This window comes from Homalodisca vitripennis, chromosome 2 (assembly GCF_021130785.1).
Source record: "Homalodisca vitripennis isolate AUS2020 chromosome 2, UT_GWSS_2.1, whole genome shotgun sequence".
NCBI classification, from domain to species: Eukaryota; Metazoa; Arthropoda; class Insecta; order Hemiptera; family Cicadellidae; genus Homalodisca; species Homalodisca vitripennis.
In genome coordinates this window covers 20,365,321-20,389,715 of record NC_060208.1, presented here as the reverse complement: position 1 = coordinate 20,389,715, position 24,395 = coordinate 20,365,321, and the positions used below count along the sequence as shown (strand labels likewise).

The window sequence follows — 24,395 nt, the reverse complement described above, 5'->3', positions numbered from 1 at the left end:
GACTGTGGGGTGAAAGCAGTGAAGAGAAGAGGGAAAGAACTGTTAAATGCTGCTGGAATACGAGATGATATGATAAAGATAGGAGATCAAGAGAATTCAAAATCAACCTAGGGATAGTTTGATTTGGGGTTGAAAGCGTTGATGAGAAGATGGAAAGAACTGTTAAATGCTGCTGGAATACGAGAGAATGATAAAGATTTGAAGATCAATAGAGATTCCAAATCAACTTAGGGATTGTTGTCTGTGCGGTAGAAAGCTGTGATAAGAAGAATGGGAAAGACTGGTTAATGCTGCTGAAATACGGGGATGAAGGAGGTGAGAAGACAAAGACAGGAGATCAAGAGGATTCAAAATCAATCTAGGGATAGTTGGCTGTGAAGTTGAAAGCGGTGATAAGAAGAAGGAAAGACTTGGTTAATGCTGCTGAAATACGGGAGATAAGAAGACAAAGACAGGAGATCAAGAGGATTTCAAAGTCAACCTAGGGATAGTTGGCTGTGGGGTTGAAAGCGGTGATAGGAAAAGGGAAAGACTGATTAATGTTGCTGTAATATAATGGATGAGAAAATAAAGATGATTCAAAATCAACTTAGGGACAGTCGGCTGTGGGATAGAAAGCGGTGATAAGAAGAGGGAAAGACTGGTTAATGCTGCTGGAATACGGGATGAGAATATGGAGGAGACTGGCCAAGAAGACCCACTGTTGCTGGTAACAACGAAGGTCGAACAATGGTAATGATGATGAGTACAAAATCTCGCTATTGTGTTTTGGAGACGATTGAAATTATAATATTCATGACCAAAGGCATACTCGAATTATGTTACTTGCTTAATTTGAGTTATTACAGAAAATTACAAGGAAATTCGCTTCCTAAGGTTGACTTCATAGTGTACAGCTGCTAGGTCAAGAAGTTCCTGTTACAAATGTTCCATTACATCCCTGGAGGTGATGAGATCTTCGAAGTCTTATAGGGGCACCATTTTTACAAAGAGCACACTGATATTAAAAAATCCATACTACTCATGTTCCTACAAACTAATAGTATATAGTATATGTCCGCGTTCCTTTGTATATGTTAATTAACATTCAATTATAGTTCGTTCTATTGAAGAATTTAGACTGGATTTGAGTTATTATTCTCATTTGACATTAAAACATTATTAGGGGAATTATCTATAAATAGCGATACGCGGATGTTCTAGAGACAGAACAGGTCGGTCGCCACACATCGCAGCTGTCGCAACTTGATATGATCACAAAAAGTGTTTGTCATACTATACGAAGTGACGTGGACCGCGCGCGGTGGTTTACAAGCTACCTATGATATGTTCTCTTTTATTGAAAAGTAACAAGTCTGCGCACCAAGATGTTGAAAGTAAAGTGTTCAGGGTACATCACAATTTACAAAATTGTGAAATTTATTTGGATTAAATAGGTGATTAATCGTATGTGTCAGCGATGTATATTTATTGAGAATTTCCAACGAAGAATATAGAACTTATAAAACATATTCTTACGAGATATTCTATAAGCTGTATAAGATATACTTAAGAGTTTAGTCCATTTTAAATTTACAGCATATTTTCTGCAATAATTCTCGTGGTCTTTTTGGATACGTTCGTTACCCTATCAAATCCTTCACCGTAGCGTAAGGCTCCGGCTCTCTAACCGAGGGTTGCGGGTCATATTTCCCAAGTGCTCCATAAAAATCCTTGACCAACACGACATCAGTAACGTCTCCATCAAGGAACGTGCATCGTCCAACGTGGCATCAGTAACGTCTCCATCAACTAACATCTCCAACAAACAACGTCCATCGTCCAACGTGGCATCAGTAACGTCTCTATCAATTAACGTCTTCAACAAGCAAAGTTCATCGTCCAACGTGCATCAGTAACGTCTCCATCAAGTAACGTCTCCAACAAACAACGTTCATCGTCCAACCTGGCATCAGGAACGTCTCCAACAAACAACGTTCATCGTCCAACGTGGCATCAGTAACGTCTCCATCAAGCAACGTGCATCGTCCAACGTGACATCAGTAACGTCTCCATCAAGTAACGTCTCCTACAAACAACGTTCATCGTCCAAAGTGGCATCAGTAACGTCTCCATCAAGTAACGTCTCCTACAAACAACGTTCATCGTCCAACGTGGCATCAGTAACGTCTCCAACAAACAACGTTCATCGTCCAAAGTGGCATCAGTAACGTCTCCATCAAGAAACGTCTCCAACAAGCAACGTTCATCATCCAACGTGGCATCAGTAACGTCTCCATCAAGTAACGTCTCCTACAAACAACGTTCATCGTCCAAAGTGGCATCAGTAACGTCTCCATCAAGTAACGTCTCCTACAAACAACGTTCATCGTCCAACGTGGCATCAGTAACGTCTCCAACAAACAACGTTCATCGTCCAAAGTGGCATCAGTAACGTCTCCATCAAGTAACGTCTCCAACAAGCAACGTTCATCATCCAACGTGGCATCAGTAACGTCTCCATCAAGTAACGTCTCCAACAAACAACGTTCATCGTCCAACGTGGCATCAGTAACGTCTCCATCAAGTAACGTCTCCAACAATCAACGTTCATCGTCCAAAGTGGCATCAGTAACGTCTCCATCAAGTAACGTCTCCAACAAGCAACGTTCATCATCCAACGTGCATCAGTAACGTGCAATCAATACAAATTCCAATGGTGTAATCAAAGTCCCTAAGAGTGTCCATCACCAACAACGAACATTATTACTTCATATGATACTGAGCCTGGTACTCTAAATACCTCCACTTAAGTTACTCAAATAATTTGTTTATACGTTGTAAATTTAGTGAGTACAGTACAGTCTTGAGTAAATGGTTACTGTGCAGTAATTTAGAGTTTACTCACAGGTTACGCTTATCAAAGTCGGCCATCGAGGATCGATTTCACACAACCACGACAATTCTACCTGTTGGCGGGAAAACTCAACAAAGGCAATGGAATATAACCTCAACTTTATTCTTAAACCCCATAAACAAAGGAATTCAACGTGTCCCACACGTTTTTGAACCTATTTATTTTTTTCATTAGCCTATTTGAAACAATATTTTATTTAATTAGCCTATTTATACAATTAGTACAATTAAATAGAAGAAGACAGTGTAATGACAGAATCGATCTTGCAGATTTAACACACATAATTGCGAACCAACATTAGTTCAGGACTATACAGTGTAATGTATACGATCTTGCAGATTTAACACACATCATTGCGAACCAACATCATTTTCGTACATTTATTTCGTAGTATTCGTTTTGTTTGATTTAGTACTACAGTAATTTTGGCTGAGCTAAATCAAACTCTCTACAAAATATTAATAGAAAAAGTTGCTGTCCGTCCATCTGTGTACGTGGGTTTACACGATAACGACCTAATGTACAGTACAGAAACTTAAACATTCTATCATAAATTTTTATGTTCACATTCAATAGACACTATTATATTTTGTGACTGCGTTACAAGAGTTCTAAAAGAAGAAGTACTTATAGTATTAAAATTCACTGAAACGCGTTCACTCGAACTAAATCGAACTCCATAAAATGGCAATATTCGCTAAAACATTTATTATACTATCGGTATTCTCTATATTAATAAAGCCAAAATTTTACTAATGGCAATAAAACCACTTATTTAATTTACTTCATAATAAATTATTGTTTTACAAAGAAACAATCAAATTAATAACTTTGAGGTTTTAGTAAGCACTTATTGTTCAATGTTGAGCAATAATTGTTTATAGGCACTTCATCGTAATTAGTAGTGTGCTGAACATATTTATTTATTTAATTACAAATTACGTAAGTATTTGTTATATTTTATGGTTTACAGTTTATATCGCGTCTAAATATTCCTAACACAATTAAAATATTGATATAATTTGGCCTCATTGAGGACATCCATCCTCAGTTAGATGATTAAACTAAAACTGGCAAAGCCAGAGCTGTATAAGCGATTGGCTGCACACTGAACAATCACAGAATAATGCGACTTCTTTATCACAGACTTCAGTTTATAAATATTTTGCTACCTAAATAATAATTCGAACCGCGAATGCTGTCTTTACTAAAGTTCGGTTATTTTTCACTCGTTTTTCTTACACGATAATTCAATTAAACGATTTCAATTAAACTTTCGTAAAGAGGGGACATTTAAAAAGTATTTTCTTTAACGCTTGTGTTTGGAGTTATTTTTAAGTTATGATTTTTACTTAGAGTATTCAAAAATGTATATTTCCACAAACATCTCTAATGACCTATAAAATCTCGTAGTATAAATTGTATAAATATAAATAAGTAGTATTAATTGAGGATGAGTAACTGAGGATATATATAATCCAAGTAGCCAATATTATTCCTGTTTGGTGATTCAAAGCCTACTGTATCTGATGTTTATCACACTAATTATTGTTCGTGTGAAATTGCAGTTATTGCTAATGACTAAGATTGAAAGTAGAACAACCGGTGTTGAATTCCAACACTTGACCTGACACAGACAAGGCATAAACTTGGCATAACCAACACACTGATGCGCCACTCCCAGGCTCACGGCATTATGCCCGCAGAGCAATTAAAAGGCAAAGTTCAACGTGAAACAAGCATTAGGGCACGCGATAGATCCACCAAACTTTTGAACCAACTTTATCTTTGAGGCGTAATTAGCCAGGTTGTGTACACCAGCTGGGCGCTCTTTTCCGAAATTAATAATTAAGCTGTTGAAAGTTCAACGTTACACATTGCTGAAACTATAATGGAAAGGTGTTCCTTTTCCACTAGAGATGCATAATGCCTTCAGCAATCGTCTTCATTTTACTAAGTGAATTGAATGATGAATTACAGTTTTCTTTAAAATTAAAATACGATTGTTAGATTTAATCTTGGATATACTCGTAACAGTGATTAAAATTAAAAAATAATATTTTCTTACATTAATTATTTTACCTTAAACTGGATTTTTATTTTGTTTCCGTAGAAAAGTCTCTGTCTAAAGTGATTTTTAATTGTTTTAATCATATAAACATCTTATTGTAATATATTTTATGATATATTATAATATATTAATTCGTTTACCTTTGAAACGAATTAATAAGGAGCTTTTAATGATCAAAAATAAATCTTAGGAGAATATTTTACTGAGACCCTTAGGCCTACGTTTCAGTAAAAATAATGTCTAAACAAAATTATTTTTTTAATTGTCTTTATGGTACAATATTAGGTTATTATACATGATTGTGGGTTGATTTTAAATTTTCTTTATCATGGAAGTATTGAAATTTCAAAATATTGTTTTTATAATAGTTATTTCACCTCAAACTTTATTTTAATTTTGTTTCCGTGGAAATGTTGCTGTTTAAAGTGATTTTTTAAGTATAAAAGTTATATAAACATATAAATGTTACATAGTTTCTTATTGATAATTCATTTATCAGTAAAAATCAGCTTTTTATGATAAAAAATAAATATTAAGTAAATCTAAAAAATCTAAAACCTTACGTTGTCGTCTAAAACCCTCTGGCACATTTCGCATAGTCACACAAAAAATAACTCGGCACTTTTCAACATGGATTCGATTTTATCTCTGGCACTAAAAGGGTTAAGCAGGACGGAACGTGCTTGACAATTGAAAATATCATGAATTTATAATTCAAAGTTCTAAACCTTTATGATATGATGGTTCTGAATCGTCTTTTTATAGATGATACATATGGAAATATTTGGATTCTATTCTAGGTTGTGGAACCTTCACTGTAAGAAGAAGATAAAGAATGGTGGAAGGAATCCTAAAATGACTATCAGGTATTTGAATAGAGCAACAGACCCTAAAATCGCGGAGAAGAGAAGTCAATATAAACTGTTCTGCAAGCTTCCGCTGGTACTTGGTGTCAGATTTCTCCGCACATTAGGATCGTGAGGACAGCCGCACCGCCCTTGGTTGAGACATCATTTTTCCGCTTGGTCGACGAACATCTCTTGCGCCACTCGCTTTCCACGCTTCCAAAGCTAAGCTGCACTTCCGGTGTTGGGCTGGGCATTAGTGTCAACACCTGAGAAGGGCATCGCGGAAATTGACGAGCCATAAAAGCACTGAAGGAAGATTAATGCGTACAGAACCTCCTCTTATTGTAGGATAAGCATTATAATGTTATGTTCCTACTTTGGTATCCGCTTACTCCGCATTACAAACAAGGTTAGATCGACAGTTTTGTAATTCATGTCTACTTTTACAAATGTTCATATGTTAATGAAGTCATAAATCACCAAATATGTAAATAGAAAAAGTATTCTGTGAATGTTCTTGTCTAACATTATTAAACAATGGTGGATAAAAGCTTTTCGCTTAGCTGTGAGTTCATGTGTATTTATCGGGCGAGGCTGACCTGGTTTTGCAGAGGCTTATCTAACAGTCATGCAAACACCCCCACCCGCATCCAACCTCCCCATTCCTAACCTCAACCTCCAACCAACCCACATCTATCAACTGTTAAGAACAAAAGCATCCCCAGTGCACTGCCTTGCGGCACACCGTCACATTTATAAGTGATGTAATCAGGTCGACTAAGGTTAGCTGCAGAATTTTTGTACCTTATTGTGGTGCCTTATAAATAAACAATGAAACATTTCGAACAAATTTGTATGCTTCACAATGATTGAATTTAGAACAGCTGTTCGATAGTACAAAATCCAACAGGCTCTGGTATAATATGACATCAAATTTTATAAATACTAAAGAAAATACGCTGAGACTCAGCCGGTTGTGTTTTTATATTAATATAACAGAAGCAATTGGAACATACATATGAAATAACTATTTAAAAACAGATTTCTTCTAAAGATTAAGTCAATTCTGGAGTTTTGAATTGTTATCTGTTATCTTTCACTTGAGGTATTTTTACGATCACTATCTGGTGTTTACTCATTTTTAAAACTAATATGGTGATGAAATGTAGTAAAAAAGATGTTTCTTGTAAATGCTGAAAATAACCAGATGACAAAATGATCATTGATTGTCAATGGTTCTATGTTTCGACAACGTTAAAATATGCTTGTTAACTTTTCGGCATGTATTGTTGGATTATCACTTGAAGAAGAGATTAGATACCAGTTCATGAAACGCCGGTAATGAGTAGTACGAAGCATTGACTAATGTTGTATAATCGTCTACTAACGGCTACTGACTTATGCAAGTAACAGTAGAAATACAAGTATAAATCTTCCAAGTAACTTTTATCATTTCTTATCGTGTTGCAGCATTGCGATAAGACAGCAGACGGCTCTGTGAGTGACGAGCAGGGCGAGCAGTAGTTGAGTGATGTTTGATAAACAAAACGATTCATACAGCAATATCCTGGGCCAGTTGTATATTACGACGAAGCGACTGCGGCATGGAACGTGTGCCAAGTATTGGAATGCCCTTACAAAACCAGAAGTCAATAATCGCTTCTACTGGAAAACTAGACCTATCTGATCATTTCTATCTAGATGGCTTATGATTTAAGTAAATGTAGCCACTAGTTCAATTAAAAAAATGGAGGCACTTTCTGTGGTAGAGTACGCGCCAACTTGGATGGCTCTCATTTATTTTCTTTACACCATTGTTACGAGAACCCAAAGTGACAATTGTAATTGGAGGAACAAAAGTACCCATCTATGTACTCAACCGGAAAGTATTGGGAGAGAGTAAACGTCGCTTTGTAAATATGACGTAATATATATGTAGCCCTATCTTTTAAAACCCAATATTTAGCAAATTACTCAAATGTTATTTCATGGTTAGTTTGCCATGTAAATTGTACAACAAAGGTAGAGTTTTATTCGGGGGTTCCCAAAGTAAAATCAAGGCAAAAATGTATATGAAAAGATTAGTCTTAATTTATAGACCATCTATTGTTTTTAGACCATTGTTTTTCTATGTTTGTTTCATTCTGCATACATATAAACTCGCAGGAAACCCCCCCCCCTCAAAACGTATGGTTATGACAGTGCTGTGACAATGATGAAAATAACCAAAGCATCATGTTGTATATTCAAAATAAACCATGATAAATGTGTGGAATGAATCTCCTATAAATAACCACGCAATAACGAATTAATTTATTAAAAGCTCCTACTGTAGGAATTTGTTTTTATTTAGTTTCTTATTATCTGAATCAATAGCAATCCAATGTTTTGAATGCAATAAATTAAGAAAAAAAACATAGCTTAATTTTTTACAAGTAATTGTGTGTATAAATTATTAACAATATCACGGCTTTATTGATTCCGCTTTATTCACAAAATACTACACCGATGTATAAAAGATCAATCTTTGGGATGAGGGCAAACCACCATCTTGTACTTCGTTGCCGAGAGAGTTAGTCAGATGGGTTTTCTCTTTGGAATATTGCAGCGTGTGTTACTTTTATTTTGTTGGCCGGTGGTTGAGCCAGTAGCCGTACCGAGCCTTTTTCCTAATCACAGCTACAGCTGATCGTGACGTCAGCAAACTGGTTGCTAACCTCGTCGCTGGATGTTTCAATTACTTGTTCGTGTTATCTTAGCGTCTTTTCAGTAGTTCCGGTGACTTCTTAATCTAGTTTTCACAGGGTGTGGTCAGCTCTTGTTTACTTGGCTTCCAGATTTCTTAGGATGAATTTGAGCTGCGAAATTTAGAGGATAGAGTGATTTGACAAAGCTGGTTGCCCTGCTCTCTCAATGTCCCTGTACAGTTTAGTGGTTTTAGTACCGTGCGTAGCCTTCCAAAAAAGGTCCGCGTATCTCTGAAATTAGATTGGGGCCCAGGTTCTTCCAAATTCAGTTAAACCACACTTAAAAATTTCAATATTATATACTGGGTACATCGAGTTTTACAACGTGGAGTAAACATTCAATGATAGATCGCAATGATCGAGTAGATTTAACAAACCTTTCTTCTAATTTACACGCTCAATCTAACATTATGTATATATATTTTTGTTTACTATGCAGCAGTAAACTAATATGAAAAATATCATGTTTACTTTCTCTTAGCTAGTAACAAACTTGTGTGGACAGCGTTTCCCTATAGAAAAGCTTCCAGATCTAGTTTCTGGGTGTAACACTAGAAACACCGCAGCAGGAGTGGTCACACATGTTTTATATAATCTGTTTTATACAGAGACCAATGGCGCTAACTCGCTCCACGGGTAGCTTTTGCATGGGTGCCAAAAATATCAACAATGTTATCGTTATAACCTTCTATGTTCCTCGGTTCCTACAATATTAATCTCTTAATAAAGCTAAACACACATGTAGGCTACAGAAAATAAATTTTCTGTATAAGTTTGTTGGGACATTTGATAACCTTTAAAATACACACACGCGCACGCGCACACATACACACACTGGTGCTTTAATGTAACAAGCATCGTTCTATTTTGTAGAGGTGAATCTTCAAAGGTTATTTTATATTTGACCAATGGTACATTTCATAATTGAGTAAACCGATATAATGAAGTATCCATGGAATTGACGGAACGTAACGAAGTTTTAACAACCAATCCAACAAAGAACCTTCACTACCAGCACATGTTACTGCGTCACATGATACAATTCCGTACTTAGTTTGCTTACAAATGTATTCATTCTGCGTTTTCTCATTGCCATCAAGGTAACCATAGGATCAATGGAAAAATATGTATGTTTACCTAAAATTAATGGATTTCTTCCTTGGGCTAAGGACCTTTCCATGAAGAATTAGTGCACGGATGGACAGACAGACATACAGACGACGGATGAAGGACAGCACAGATAAGAAGGCCCTTACGGGTCATCCTCTTGAGTGCCAAGAGCCGAAATGATCGGCCAGCCGAGATTTTCGAAAAGTGCCGACGCCCGACTAGATGGGCTTTTGAAAATGTATTGTTCTGTTTGTAAATGTTGACAGATGGCATTATTCTTAGTCTCAATTTATACATACAAATAAAATCAAAATAAGTTATCTATGTTTATTTGATTTGTTACTGCTGGTAAAAGCTTTTTGCTAAATATGAGAGACAACTTATATGCAAGTGCAGGTTTTTAACATTTTGCACTAACATAATATAAGAAAAATCAAAACTAAATATTACAGATGGTTACTTTTTTGATACTTGGTAACTTATACTTGTTTCTATTAATCTAGGGAACAGTGAAAAATATGCATACAAATGTATTATAATAGAAAATAAATTGTATGTATTTTAAAATTGTTTAAACATTACAAATTAGTAATTATTTAATTTGAAAATGTCAAAAAAATTTATAATTCAAATAAATATTACAAGTTGTAGCTTATTTTCCATCCTACACAATCCAACAAAAATAATCTCGTTATGTTTATATTTTAAAAAATTTGTAAATTATTTTGTAAATCACTACACAAATACCAAATATCATTAGTAAAAACTTAGTTTTGCAGATACTTACTTTCTTGGAACTTAGTTTTACAGATACTTACTTTCTTGGAACTTACTTCCTATGTACATAAGGAACAATAAACAAGATGTAGGTATACAATTAAAGTAATATAATTTAAAATGTTTGTATTAATTTTTTGTTTCTTTATTTAAACCTTTTAACAGGTTTTATCATTGAAACCAATATTATAATGTTAAGCCTATTTCTCTCCTTGCATAGTAAAACAAAATTCAACCAAGTTTATTTTTTTAAGTTATGATCTGCCGTAAGAAATAGAGAAGCCCTACGGTTCACACCGGGTCTGAATATTATTAACATAATTAATTATAATCTTGAGATATTTCTATCTCGTTGTGGGCTGTAGGTCCTAATATATTGTTTAATCGTATAATAGCGATATCAATGTTTTGAAGCGATGTTCACCGGAAGACCTATAAAATAGTCGCGTAAGCCTAAGAACTAAGAGCATAAATTATTCAAAATATATAAACTTGCTTCAATATTTTAAAAAATATTTGTGTAAATTAGATTAAGAGCCCTTGTATATTCGTGTACTATACATACATATTAACTACATTATATTACATCTAGACAGCTATTGTAGCACAGTTTAACTTATCTATTGAAAAACATAAGAAAACAAGGAAGGGCACATAATTTTCACTTTTGTTGTGAATATTAACACTAATATCTGCTGGTAAACAAACACAGCATTACAAATTTTGGGGTTCCTGAATTAAATTCTTAAATTATTTCTTCGGTGTAGATTTATCTTTAATCAAAAGTTGTAAGAACGAAACTGAAAATCCAGTTAATTATAAATGATTTCCAATTTCGTTTATTAGTTAATCAGCCATTTCTCCAGGGTTGTAAATAAATTTACAAATCCAAAATATCTCAATACTAGATTTTAAATTCTGGAGTCAAATAATTTTACTCTGTTCACAAAGAAATAACAGGCTTAAGAAAATCCCCCCCCCAAATCTTTTAAACTTTAAAAATGTTTAAAACCACACCCAGTAGTTTGTTTTAAGTTAGAACACGTTTACGAGGTCTTATAGCTCAACAATTTCCCAGAGGAAGATTCCCGAGGCCATATTTTTAGAAAGTGTTTTGTGCATCCTAAATCACCCAGTGTGTTACCCCCCCCCCCCCGAAATAATATTCTATATACATCACTGGGTCTGAGTAATATCATGCTACATATACTTGTAACCGAGATTGCGAAACGAAGACGATGACGTTTGCAATGCAATGTACACACCGAGTTACGAGTGCAATAAAGATATTGATTGTTATTACAATAAACGATACGTTCATAAATATTATGAAAACACACCCGAGATGACAAAAAAATTATCTTTAAATTATCTCAGAACTACAACAGTATAAAAAATTATATTCACCAAACATTTTAATAACAAATGGTGCATTTAGGATTAAAGGTAAACAAGTAATAATTTTACTGAAACCCAATAATGAAGTATATACATAACTTAACGATCCATAGCTGAGAATGATATGGATGTGCTACCACTATATTTCGTTCTAAAGATATTTCTAAACTTTAAACTCGTGCTTCGAAAAAAATTGATCACTTTATGAGACATCCACTTTGGGATTGTTAACATTCGTCCCAACCTGTTGGGTCAGAAAAATGGTAAAGTTAATAAGGAACACAACATAGGAGGCTACTTAAAAAATAATTTAATTAAAATGGAACGTACCTAGTATCTAAATTAACTGTTAATAAAAGTAAATAAATACAAATTTTACAAATATAAATAAAAAAAATACAAATAAATACAAATTATAAAGAAATAAATATTGGAAAATGTATATTTATTTACCAGTAATAGAAAAACGTTTCAATGCTCTAAGATTCTTCATTGTTAATAAAAGAACAAATTTTGGTTCTCTCATCAAGTCCATTGTTTAGTGGTTTGAAAGAATATCGCAAAACGTATAAAATATAGTTTATTAATAAAATATTCCGAAAGTTCAAAATCTATGTTCCTTCTTGTGGAACATCTTCGCCCAATTTTGCAAATCCCGGAAGAGGAAGAAGAGAGCAGGTAGGCCTTTGAAGTATCCGGCAGCTAGTGTTGATCCGCCAGGAATCAATACCACAGATGCTTCTCTCGACTCAACATCCTTTCAGATGAAGTTTAACGCGCTCTGTGGATTAAACCGACTTATCCTCAGAGTAAAAAAAAATTGGCAGTCTGTGCTATGTTAGGATTTAAGAGAGGAAATGTAAACAAGCGTTCTCCTACCTTCGTAGCTCCTGGAGACCGTCCAGCCGAGTATGGGACACTACTGCACGCGACGAGAGAGGCTGTGCGACTGACGTGCAAAAGTGCGGGCCGTGGCGCGCGTGCGCAACCTTCATCAGCTGATTGTCATTATCATCTCGCTGTGACGCGCCGCAGAAGCGGCAGCGAGGGTTGTTAAGTGGTTATCCGCTCTTTGCAGCAGGGAGATCTGGGTCTCTCCTTACTTTTGTTGTGCATAAAGGACGGAATTGACCTCGTCTTACTACTGTACTCGTATACTTCACCTCAAAAATACTTTTTCTATTCGGGACGTAGTCTAACATTTTACAGTTATTTAAAAAACAATATTTCCTGGCCATTAATTCCTCTAATTGTTAGTCAAAATCCAACTTTCATTAATACATTCATTACAGGTTTACCAATAACTGACGCAACCAAAATTAGTCATTGTTAAATCACCATCGTTGAAGTTGTTGTGTTCAACCTCAGTTGTTGCTAAGTCTGTTTTTTTTTACAAAGGAGGAACGAATACAGTACATAGAGACGTCAAGTTAGTAATTTCAAACTCTGAAATGCATTCTTGCACAATTGTGACATCTCATTGTACAGGTATTTGTGTAGTGCCTTCTTTTGAAACTTGAACGTGAATTATCTCTCATGCAGAAGTGACAGATATGAATCAAAATCTTGAATAAGTAAAAAGTCCAAAGTGGATACATGAATGCATTAATATTTCAAAAAATAAGTCGTCCAGGGCGAAAGTACGGTTGCAGGCAAGGGGGTCCCATGCCAAACTGAGAGGGGTGTCAGGATCAAGGGGAACCACTAAAATTGTAAAAAGGGTAAATCATTAAAAAAAATAATAATAATAAGCTATGTTAATGTCCATATATGTTTTTCACCTTCAATGTGTTTGTTTTTATGGTCCATGCATTTCCTTCCAATTTGTTTCTACTTATCGTCCGAATTAACTTTCACGAATTCGTAAGCAAGAAGAACTAGAAGAAAAAGGCAAGCCATTTAAATTCCATTTGAAATGCCCTCCTTCAAATTCTTTGTTTCCGCTTTCGACATTACAAGAAAAATAGATACTTCTTTGATCAAATAAAATTATACAACGAAGTAACGGGGGATCCAATTTCACCTTTTCACCAATTTCACTTAAAATCAATAAGGGTTTTCCTTGGACCACGAAGACTTTATGTACCAAGTTTTGTCTCAATGACTTTTCCATCAAGAGATAACGCCCAGACAGGTAGACAGACAGACGGGCTGCCCTATGACCTGCTGACCTCAAAATCAATAGGGTTCTTCCTTGAAGGAAAAGAAACCTATATACTAAGTTTGAAGCCTCTACATCTTTCTATTGATAGTTATAGCACAGACGGGGGACTGAGCTTTAATCTTTTGGATTAAAAATAAAAACAAAGTTTCTTCCTTGGGCTTAGAGGAACTTATGACATGTACTATCTTTCATGTCTCTAGGACTTTTCTTATCTTGAGTAATTGCAGAGACGTGCAAACAACGACACGTTTTCAATAATGCCCTATCAGGTCCTTAATAATTAATTATGTAAATATGAGAGAGGATGTGTTTATAAAATGATAATTGAGAAACCGAAGTCCCTCGTTATATCAGCCAAATCCATCTAAAGTCTATCCATTGACAAAAGGGCTTGTTTTATCTCTGACTGAGTCCGTGGGCTGTTTGTTGGATGAGTTATATAAAACCAAAATGGAGTTGTTCAAATTGTTGTTGTCTTTAAACGCAACAATAATTATGAACAGTAACATTTAATTTAATAATTATTTCTTCTCATAAAAGTAGTATTAGTGATGGTAAAATTTGTAAAAACTGTAGTAAATATAGTTTAATACTTCGCTAATGTATTTTTAGATTAGTTTATTCCGTGAGCCAAGTAGGTGTTACGTTCCTGCATTTGTAAAACAAGCGCTTTGATTGGAACACATTGCTTATTTATACTTTAGGGCCACCGCAAACTCTTCCCTTAAAGGAACATAATTTTACTGTATTTACATCAATGTAATAAAAAAAAAACTTTTCAGCTTTTATTTTCCAAAAAGCTGGGACTTACAAGTTTGTAATTAATTTTAACAGGAAATCCTGCCTAACTAAGCCGTACTAATTAACGCAACTCGACTATAAACTAGACCAACAAAAACCGTCACATCGCAAAATTTCTAAATACTGTATAAAAAGGAATCATCTCAATACAAACGTATTGATAACACATTTCTAGCAACCCTCAGTTGTTAATATTTCTAACGTGCCGTTTTTAAAGCGTGAATAAGAATACTAAACTAAGCTGCACACTGCGCTGATTTATTTATCAATATAAGTACTTTGTGCTTAGGAGCCATCGTAGTGCGTTCAGTTGTGCACTTAATGAGACAATGAGATCACCTCTTCACCTACATTACACTATATTTTATAGTCTAGGTGTCTCTGATGTTGATACGATGCTAAGAGTTCGTTTTGAGCTTCTTCCTTTTTGATCTCTTCAGAAGAACATAATACTAGATTCCAGGAGTCAGGTCTGTGACTGGATTCCAGACGCTGCACTAAGAGGAAGGTTATCTGGAGCTTAACTCAACATTCACATAATTAGACCGTACTAACAAACGCAACTCGACTAAAGTTGTAGGCCAATAACAGTTATTCAAATGTATAGTGTGTATCGTTTTCCAGAACTTTGCAAGTGGGCGAAAGATATAAGTGGGAAAGTTTGGTATTACAGCATACGCTCTAGAAACTGATACTAAGTCTAATGAGCTACACCGAAGAGGATATTAATTTATCAACAACTTTGTTCATGCCCTTTAATTTTTGATTTTTCTTCCATTTCTTATTAAAATGTATCGAAAAGTGTTAAAAAGGTTTAAGCGATTTTGTGTCAGAGTTATTGAACAAATAAATATAATATCATAATAAAAACGTAGTTTGCCGCTTTTGTGAAATCGATGTATAATTTCTAAATTGTCTTTTTGGAAAAATTGGAATTCAGAAAAATGCGAACTTTCAGTATAATTTCACTTTCAGCTCTAATAAATAAAAAGATTATAAAAATAAAAAAAATAATTGTTCATTTTAAAGTACTTTAAGTTTTGTTCAAAAAAATGCAACATTTCCTTTAATCAAGGATCAGCACTTCAATGCCAAATGTGCTTAAATGTCCTGATGCCCTAAGAATATTTTTGTGTGATTGATGTGACCTGCCTTTTGGATTGATGTGAAACCTAAAGAAACATTGGATTGAAGTAAACACAACAAACTTATTAAATATCACAAATACAATAAAGATTTTCGTAATGTGAACAAATTGAAATGGTACAATCGAACTAATATTGGATTGACTTGAACATAATTATTTGGATCAATCAAATGCAGTAAGTCGAACATTGGGTTGGCGGAAACACAATCAAACAATATATCGTAATGAATGTTTGCTCTGATGTAAGAAAACGATAAATATTGTTATTGAAGAATAAATATAATATTTCATGGCTAAGCGACAATAAACTATTTCCATAATGTCTAGATTCACAAAAAACTCATCGTTCCAAATTTCCAAAGTACTGCATAAAAGTACTCATCTCCATGTTAACGCATAGTAAAAGGTTTGCATCAACGCCCAGTTTTAACGCTTCCTGCGCGACGTTTTTAACGCGTGTAAAAGAAACACTTATCGAAGCCGTAAATTGCACAAGACATCTGCTGTAAATGGCAGTAAAATCAAACCGAGATCAGACAAATGGAAGATATTATCTCAATAGCAATCGTTCACGGTCGTTGAACTCTTAATGTCTGTTATAAATATTGAAGATAAAAACTGTAAAACTGCGACGTGCCACACCCTGACTCGTCGACACATCCTGTAGATAATGGGCCATCCTGCAAACTGTTCATTGTTGAATTTTTTCGGCACTTAGGCGAGTGAAGGTGGTGAGAAAGCTTATATCGAGTAAGTCTACTCCAACATCCACATTAGAAGAACAAGGCTATGTAACCTCTGGATCAAGACATGGCTCTCTAATTGATAAGCACCTGAATGGTCAATAACAATTTGAATTATTATTTTGGAATAGTGTTCTTTAAAACGTAAAACAACAAACTTTTTATAATTTTAAACATTTCATCTAGATCAAATCCTAATGATTTCAGACCTATCAGCATATTGCCTTTATCTTGGAAAATATTACAGTAGTTCATTGTCAGAGTCCTAAAACATCTTGTTTCCAATCTAACCACATCACTGAAATAGTTCTTCTTCGTGTGACAGGTAATATCATATTGCCGGTGGGTACAAGACGACATACAATACATTTTAACCCTAATCGATTTGTTTCACATTTGAGACATCTTATATTCAATTTGAAAAGTTTAGGTCTTTCGAAAAAAAAAACATTTTCTTTTAATAGTAAGTATTTTACCATTAGGTATTTGTGTTTCAAAAATTTCTTTTTGTGTACGATGTCTCTTGTGATGTTATACAGGAAGTAATTGAGAATCTTATATTGTGGACAAAATGTCATATTAAAATTGAATTCTGTAAAACGTAGTTTATGATTACCAAAACACAATTAGACCTGTGCAGTAAAATAGTCCTAAACATTGAGGACAAAATTTATGTTTATTTCGCTCCCTAACTCTAATAACACTAGAAGCCTAGTAAGTGCACTTACACTTACTGATATTAAAGAAAAAGGATAACATGTTTTTGAATGCATATTTTTTCTATTGCTTACAAATGCTTACTTCAAGATTATTATATAATTAAAATATTATTAATTTTCTTGCAATAGTTTGTGCAGTATGTTATTTACTAAATTTGTTGAATATATTTCCACACTGTAGTTTTTTTGTTGCTGGATCCAACTACAGCCATATTAATAAGTATTCTATAATTAATTGATTAACACATGATGATTTTTAAAGGAAATTACAATATACAAGAAACTACGGTATAAGATTTGTAAACCAGCAGTTAAAAATTGTATCTGATCGGGCTTAGAAAACTTAAAAAAATACAACTTGTATAAAAATACAAGGAGCATATTAATTAGCATATTCAACGAAATAATTGTATTTCCCAGACATTTTAAATCCCTTTACTAGTCTAAAATATAAGATTTTTTAATACAGGACTAGCTCCTTTAAAGAGTATATATATCTATATATATATATATATATATATATATATATATATATATATATATATATATACATCTCTGGTATGAGTCATATATGAGTCTGGATTAAAAACACGCGCGCGCGCGCGCACACACACACACACACACACACACACACACACACACACACACACACACACACACACACAATTTTGACCAATTGAATTTCACTTCAATGTTCAAGTCTGGGAGAAACCTTCGGCTTCTAATTTTAATTGTTGCAAGTTATATAAAACAGGTTCTTCTCAAAACTAAAAACTGTACCATATAAATGGATTAATATAAGTTTACATAATAATGCACCAAAATTGTTATATCGGTAAGTTTTTATTGAAAACCAGCTTTATTCTTTGTAAATTTCAAATTTATTTTGAATTTTTATTCTAGGACTGAACACAGTTAACTGAACTTATATTTCTTTCCAAAATCTTCAAATATTACTTATATTCTCAAATTATTTTAAGATTCCTTCACCCAATAGAGTCCCTTAGTTGTTGTTACGGGTTTTGTTTTATATCAGACTGAAAACGCAATAAAAATTGCCCACTTACGCAAAATCCTACGCAGGCGCTAGTTTTAATTCTCAATATAATTATCACAAGGAACTCAATCGCTAAAACTTAGTGCACACTACAAAAAGACAGAATGTTTCATACCTTGTTCTTATATTACCCGTGCTAATAAACCCATCACATGATAATGGAGGCAAGTGATTGGCTTCCACCAAACATTAATACATGAGCAAATGGGATCCGTAAACATCTTTATAATCTTTATTCAGATGTTAGTAAAACCAAGTAGGGGGAAGTATATAGCTCCCCCTTTCCTCTCAAGTAATTTTCTTCCAACGCTTTTTTAAACCATGCCCTCTTTTTAGGAATTGCATACAACATTTTAAACCTACCAATTAACAATTTTTAGATTAGCTATTGTCTTCTTTCTTTTTTAGCATTTGAACATTGTTTTTATATATTTACTAAGCTAATAATGATAAGATTCAAAAGCGTCTATACGCAGTCATTGTTGCATAAGCTTCGCGATGATTTAATTCTAGATGTTACAAAGTAGTGTGACATGAGATAAGAGCATGAATCACAGGCCCAACACAGATTTGGGGGGGGGGGGTGGGGGGGGGGGGGGGTGGGGGGGGGGGGGGGTGGGGGGGGGGGGGGGTGGGGGGGGGGGGGGGTGGGGGGGGGGGGGGGTGGGGGGAATCTAACATCGCTCCTTCCCTTGAAATATGGTTAATGAGTTTACTCCAACTCCCCCAACACTCAAATCCTGGTTACACTATTAAGGGCAAGATGTATCAACAATTTTTATCCAAAGAATTCCTCCAAATCCAGTTCATAGCGGGGTGTTGGCTCAGTTACATAGGTTGTTACAAATGCATCTTCCTGATAAGAGGATAACAGGATTTTTTCGGAGTAGTTGCAGACAATAGTACTTTTGTTATTTATATTGGAAAAAACCACTCAAGTAAAAAACTTTCTCTTTTTATGTATACAAACAAACCTTGGTTTTTTAAAGAAATGAATATTCCACGGTTTACTTTGGTATAATCAGGAGACAACAATTTTTTTACAGTTTCTCTTAACGAGGACCTACAAAATATATTATTATTAGAAAAGAACATAATTTTATTTAGCGTACTGTGAATATTACAGCGTCAATATGTCGATCGCGTTCTTGTTTTCTGCCTTCCCCAAAAAAGGAAGCGATGTCGGCTTGATGTAGGCCACACTCTGTTCCTCTATCCGACATGGGGGTTTCCACATCCACATCGGTGATATTAAGCAATATAAGTAGGTTTAAATTAGGTTATCATAAAAATATTGTTACTAGTTGTACAAACAATTAAACATAACCGATTCGAGCGTTCATGATCTGAGCTTGAATTTTGGGTACTATCTCGTAAGATTTTTATCAACCAAGGCCCGCCACTGATGGCCAAGGGCACTTACGATCGTGTACTTCCCCGACCCTCAGATCACGTACCAGATCGTCTAACTTTTTCAACTGTGTAAATGCTGTTGTTTCCCGTCAGGACTCATGTAGCATCCATTTTAAGCTTATTTTCTTTTGTCACATCTGGATTTCAGTAATTGTAAGACGACACACATTAGAAACAGCGAGAAAGGAAGAGAACTGGAAGAACAGGCTCAGAACAACAATGGCATTTGTTCCGAAGACAATCGATCTGTCGCAGCTCCACTCCTCCCGCCGCCGCATCCTCGCGTTTTACATAAGGCCGCAGAATTACAAAGAGCCTAGTGAATAATGTAAACTAAAACATTAACTATAAATAACAAATTAAACTTATCCAAATTAAAGTCCAAGCCCGTAATGCAGAACTTAAGAATTGAAGCTAACACGGAATTAATGGTTTAATACTGAGATAGCATATAAAGAAGGTTAAGTTTTTTAAATATATTGAGAATGTATGAGCAGGATAATACACTGCGCAATCTTCATATTTTTACTTGTCAATGACTGTTAAAAAAGTTTTCATGTTTTATAGTATGCAAGGAATTTCTGAATCCTTGTCCAGTGTATTTATTTGAAAATATTTTCCTTTGCAGACAAGATTATATATTAAGGCTTATTGTGGTTAATGTTATGAAAATCTAGCCCCGGGAACTGTTTACAATTCATATTAATTCATGTTAGAATTATAAATATAGCGTGCTTATAGCAGGATTCGAACCAGAAGCGTAAGTCCTGGTGTTTATGAGCTGGATGTGGCTTTAGGTCGTTATTAAAAACACACATAATCTTATGTAAACTCATTAAAATTATTTTACATCTGGATAGTTAACATATGTTTTATTTTAACCGACTTGCGTTTTTGCTTTGTTATGATTTTTGTAACGACTGAATTTTGTAAAGTTAATTATGCATTTCAAATATGGAAATGTTTTGACAAGTGGGATACAACCAAATAAAAAATTAACGGGGTAAGTTAAGTATTTAGTAGTTTTTATTGGTTTTGAAAAACATATACGACCATTAACAAGTTGAGATCTGCTGAGTTCTTTCCGAAGTGCCGTGGTTGTGTTTTTCTTTTTTTTTTTTTTGCTATGCTGGTTTAAAGTGTGAGAATGAGGATTAAAAAGTTTTTTTGAGAACCGTTCTTGTGTAAAACGTTGTCTGTTTATGTAACTAATGTATGTAAAGTTCTTGGTAGTTTCTAATTTTCCTTATTTGATTTCGGTCTTGGTCCTATAATTATTCTTCTGTTGTGAAGCGAACCTTGGGGTAGTTCACACTGCGGGCAGTTTGTCTATTATCAGTTTTACAACAGCCGTTATTAATCGTTCTTAAGAAAGCCAAAGCCTTTAATTGGGGCATGTACCTAGGATAAGAAATGGAACACTATTTCAATGTACCAGTTGGTTTTCATGGCAAATAGCCTTAGCTTTACAAATAACACTTTGAGTTTTGTATTGTTGGACTTTTTCTATAAACTATTGATGAATCCAATGTTATTTGTGTTATTAGATTACTAGAAATTTGTGCAGGATCAAGTGTGCACGAAAAAGGTGAGTTGTTTTTCGGTGATCCATATGAATAAATTTTGAACCCGAACCTCCTTGAAGAAGGTCTGAAAATATGGGCGTGTTAATCTTTGAATTGGACGCAGCTGTCATCGATAAACGGATCAAACATAAGCTTCTTTGCCAACCTACTATATATTTATTGACAATCCCAGTTTTTACTGTATTCCTGTTGCCAGCATAGAATAATACTTTAATTATTATCAGGAAGGTCCAAATAAATTTTTTAACAATTTTTTCTTATCAGGGATCTATAAATAAACATAGAATTATTTAACAAAGAACAGACTTCATTTGACCTATTTTGAAAACTTAAATGTTCATAATGCCAAATCGTGTTTCGTGTTTCTTGATTATTCCCACTTCTCGAAAAAGAAATGATGGTTGGCGAGAAGTATGGAAATTACGTTACATGTTTATCTTCAGATCGTCCCAGCTTGTTTCCGACGCCAGATCAACGTTTTCCCCGTCCTCTAATAAGATAAAACTTGGCAAAGATTCAGCCAATTCCTTTTCATAGCCATAATAGTTTAGTTTGTTATTGTCATTGACAAGTTAAAATATAAAAAGTTCATAATGTCCCATCTGTGATAAAATCGCGTTCATATTTAAAAAACCTAAAACCTTGTTTTTTTTCTGCAATCTGTATTTCTACCAATATCTGTGTATGTTTTATCAATTCTAATTTTGTATCTACAGGCATAGAATTATAAATTTTGGTAAGTTTTTTCAAAAACTTATTTGTTATTGTTCATGTTTTAATTTTTAGGTTAACATTATCACTCGGCTCTTTGTAATTCTGCGGCCTTTGTAAACGCCGAGGATGCGGCGCGGAGTGGAGCGGCGACAGATCGATAGTCTTCGGAACAAATGCCATTGTTGTTCTGAGCCTGTTTCTTCAGTTCTCTTCCGTACTCGCTGTTTTCTAATGTGTGTCGTCTTACAATGTACAACACGTGTTTTCTGTTATTTAAAACATTGTATATACCATTACTGAAATAGAAGTGACAGGGAATTAAGGCCCATCCAATGGATCCTAAATTTGCGAGTAAATGTTTCAGTGTAATGCCGGGTGTTGAAACTACAGTTTAAACGTACATTAAACATTATTAGATTAGAACCTCAGGTTTTTTTTATGTAAACACTGTAAAAACTAAGTCAATGTAAAGAACAAAGTCTGTTTCTCCAGAACTTATTTCGGGTACATCAAGTCGTATTTAGTTGTCAAGCAGTTTTTTATTTACTTATACATAAAAAAATTCACTAACAAGAAATTGATTTATGTCTAGTAGTCATTAATTTCTTTCTTTTCAAAGATTTCATTAAAGAAGTCTTAAAAAACCCAAAGTTGTTGCACTGGATTGTCCCGTTGATGCATTTCCCGTTTCTTCTTCAGCTTTCTTTGTCTAAGATTTGAAGGTTTTCGACACATAACGTAGCTATGGTAGGAAAGGGTTGATTCAATTGAATTTATATGTGTCTCTGATGTCGAAACGATGTAAATGTTTCGTTTTGAGCTTGTTTCATTGTCAACTTTCTTTGGATCTCTTCAGACGAGCATGACTCCAAATTCCAGGAGCCTAGTCTGAGACAGCTTCAGATACCAGACGCCGCAATAAAAGGAAAGGTGAACTGGAGCTAAACTCAGAATTCAATTTGAAGTTATTGGTAACATGTCCATAACTGCAACCACATAAAGAGTCTACCAGGATGCTTTTTTTTTACTCTTCAAAGTCCTGATCCATTTCCAAGTCTGTCAGTGTTAAGGGATGAACAGTATAAACAACCTTAAACTCAGTTTTTTTTTCCGATTTTATCTTTGGCAAAGATCAACTGCAATTCTTATATCATGACCCTTTGAATGACAAGAATTCTGTCCACAGATCATGCTGCAATCCGAAATCTCAACTTTTGAGTCAATGAACAGTATGCTATCTCGTCAGCCTCTAGATCGTTGGACCGATTGTGTGTAAGTGGTCTCCTACATGGACTCCGTTTTCATTGTGTCCGTACATTAGTGACATGCTCTTACCATGTGAGATTGTCCCACGTGTGACTGCAATATACTTTTTATTTGTTTTAATTTTGTCCATAAATAAGTTTTGTATCTTATGCAGTTGTTAATTTTATTAAAAATCAGCAACCGGTCCAAAAAACCAATAGAATATTATCCTATTTCTTTCCCGATGCATCGTGTGCTGAGAAATGTGGCTGTCCACAAGATAAAAAATGCCCCTCAATTTTATTGCCGCAAGGCTACAAAAAATGGTCGGTTTGTCCGGGATAATTACACACATTTTTATGTATTATTCTGGGCTTGCTAAGAACTTGACTCCTGGAATCTGGATTATTCTTCGTAGACTTTCTTTGGATCTCTTCAAACGAACATGACCTCAGATTTCAAGTCTGAGACAGCGTCAGATACCAGACGCTGCAATAAAAGGAAGGTGGAACTGGAGCTAAACTCAAAGTTCAATTGAATCAACCCTTCCTATCATAGCTACGTTATGTGTAGAAAAAACTCGGGTTTTCCACCGTGCTTAGAGGGTCGTGCCTATCACATTGTAGTGTATTCAATTGTGTACCTGATTAGACAATGAGGACTACCACTTCAACCTATTTATAGGTTGACTCTGATGTCGAAACGATGTAAATGTTTCGTTTTGAGCTTTTTTCGTCGTCGACTTTTTTGTGTCTCTTCAGACGAACATGACTCCCAGGTTCCAGGAGTCAAATCTGAGATTGCGTCAGATACCAGACGCTGTAATTAAAAAGAATGGTGAACCCTCTTGGTCGAAGGAAGAACACTTGATTTTGAGGTCAAAATGTCAAGTGTAATCCGCCTGTCTATCCGCCAATGTAATAATTCTTGACGAAAGGGTCCAATGAAAGTCTTTAAAG

The 24,395-nt window shown here is 34.7% G+C and overlaps 1 protein-coding gene across 1 annotated transcript in view; it reads right to left on the bottom strand.

Moving 5' to 3' along the window:
• LOC124353638 (tubulin polymerization-promoting protein homolog) overlaps window positions 1–24,395 on the bottom strand; it is a 66,508-nt gene that overhangs the window by 24,820 nt on the left and 17,293 nt on the right. The window lies entirely within an intron of this gene.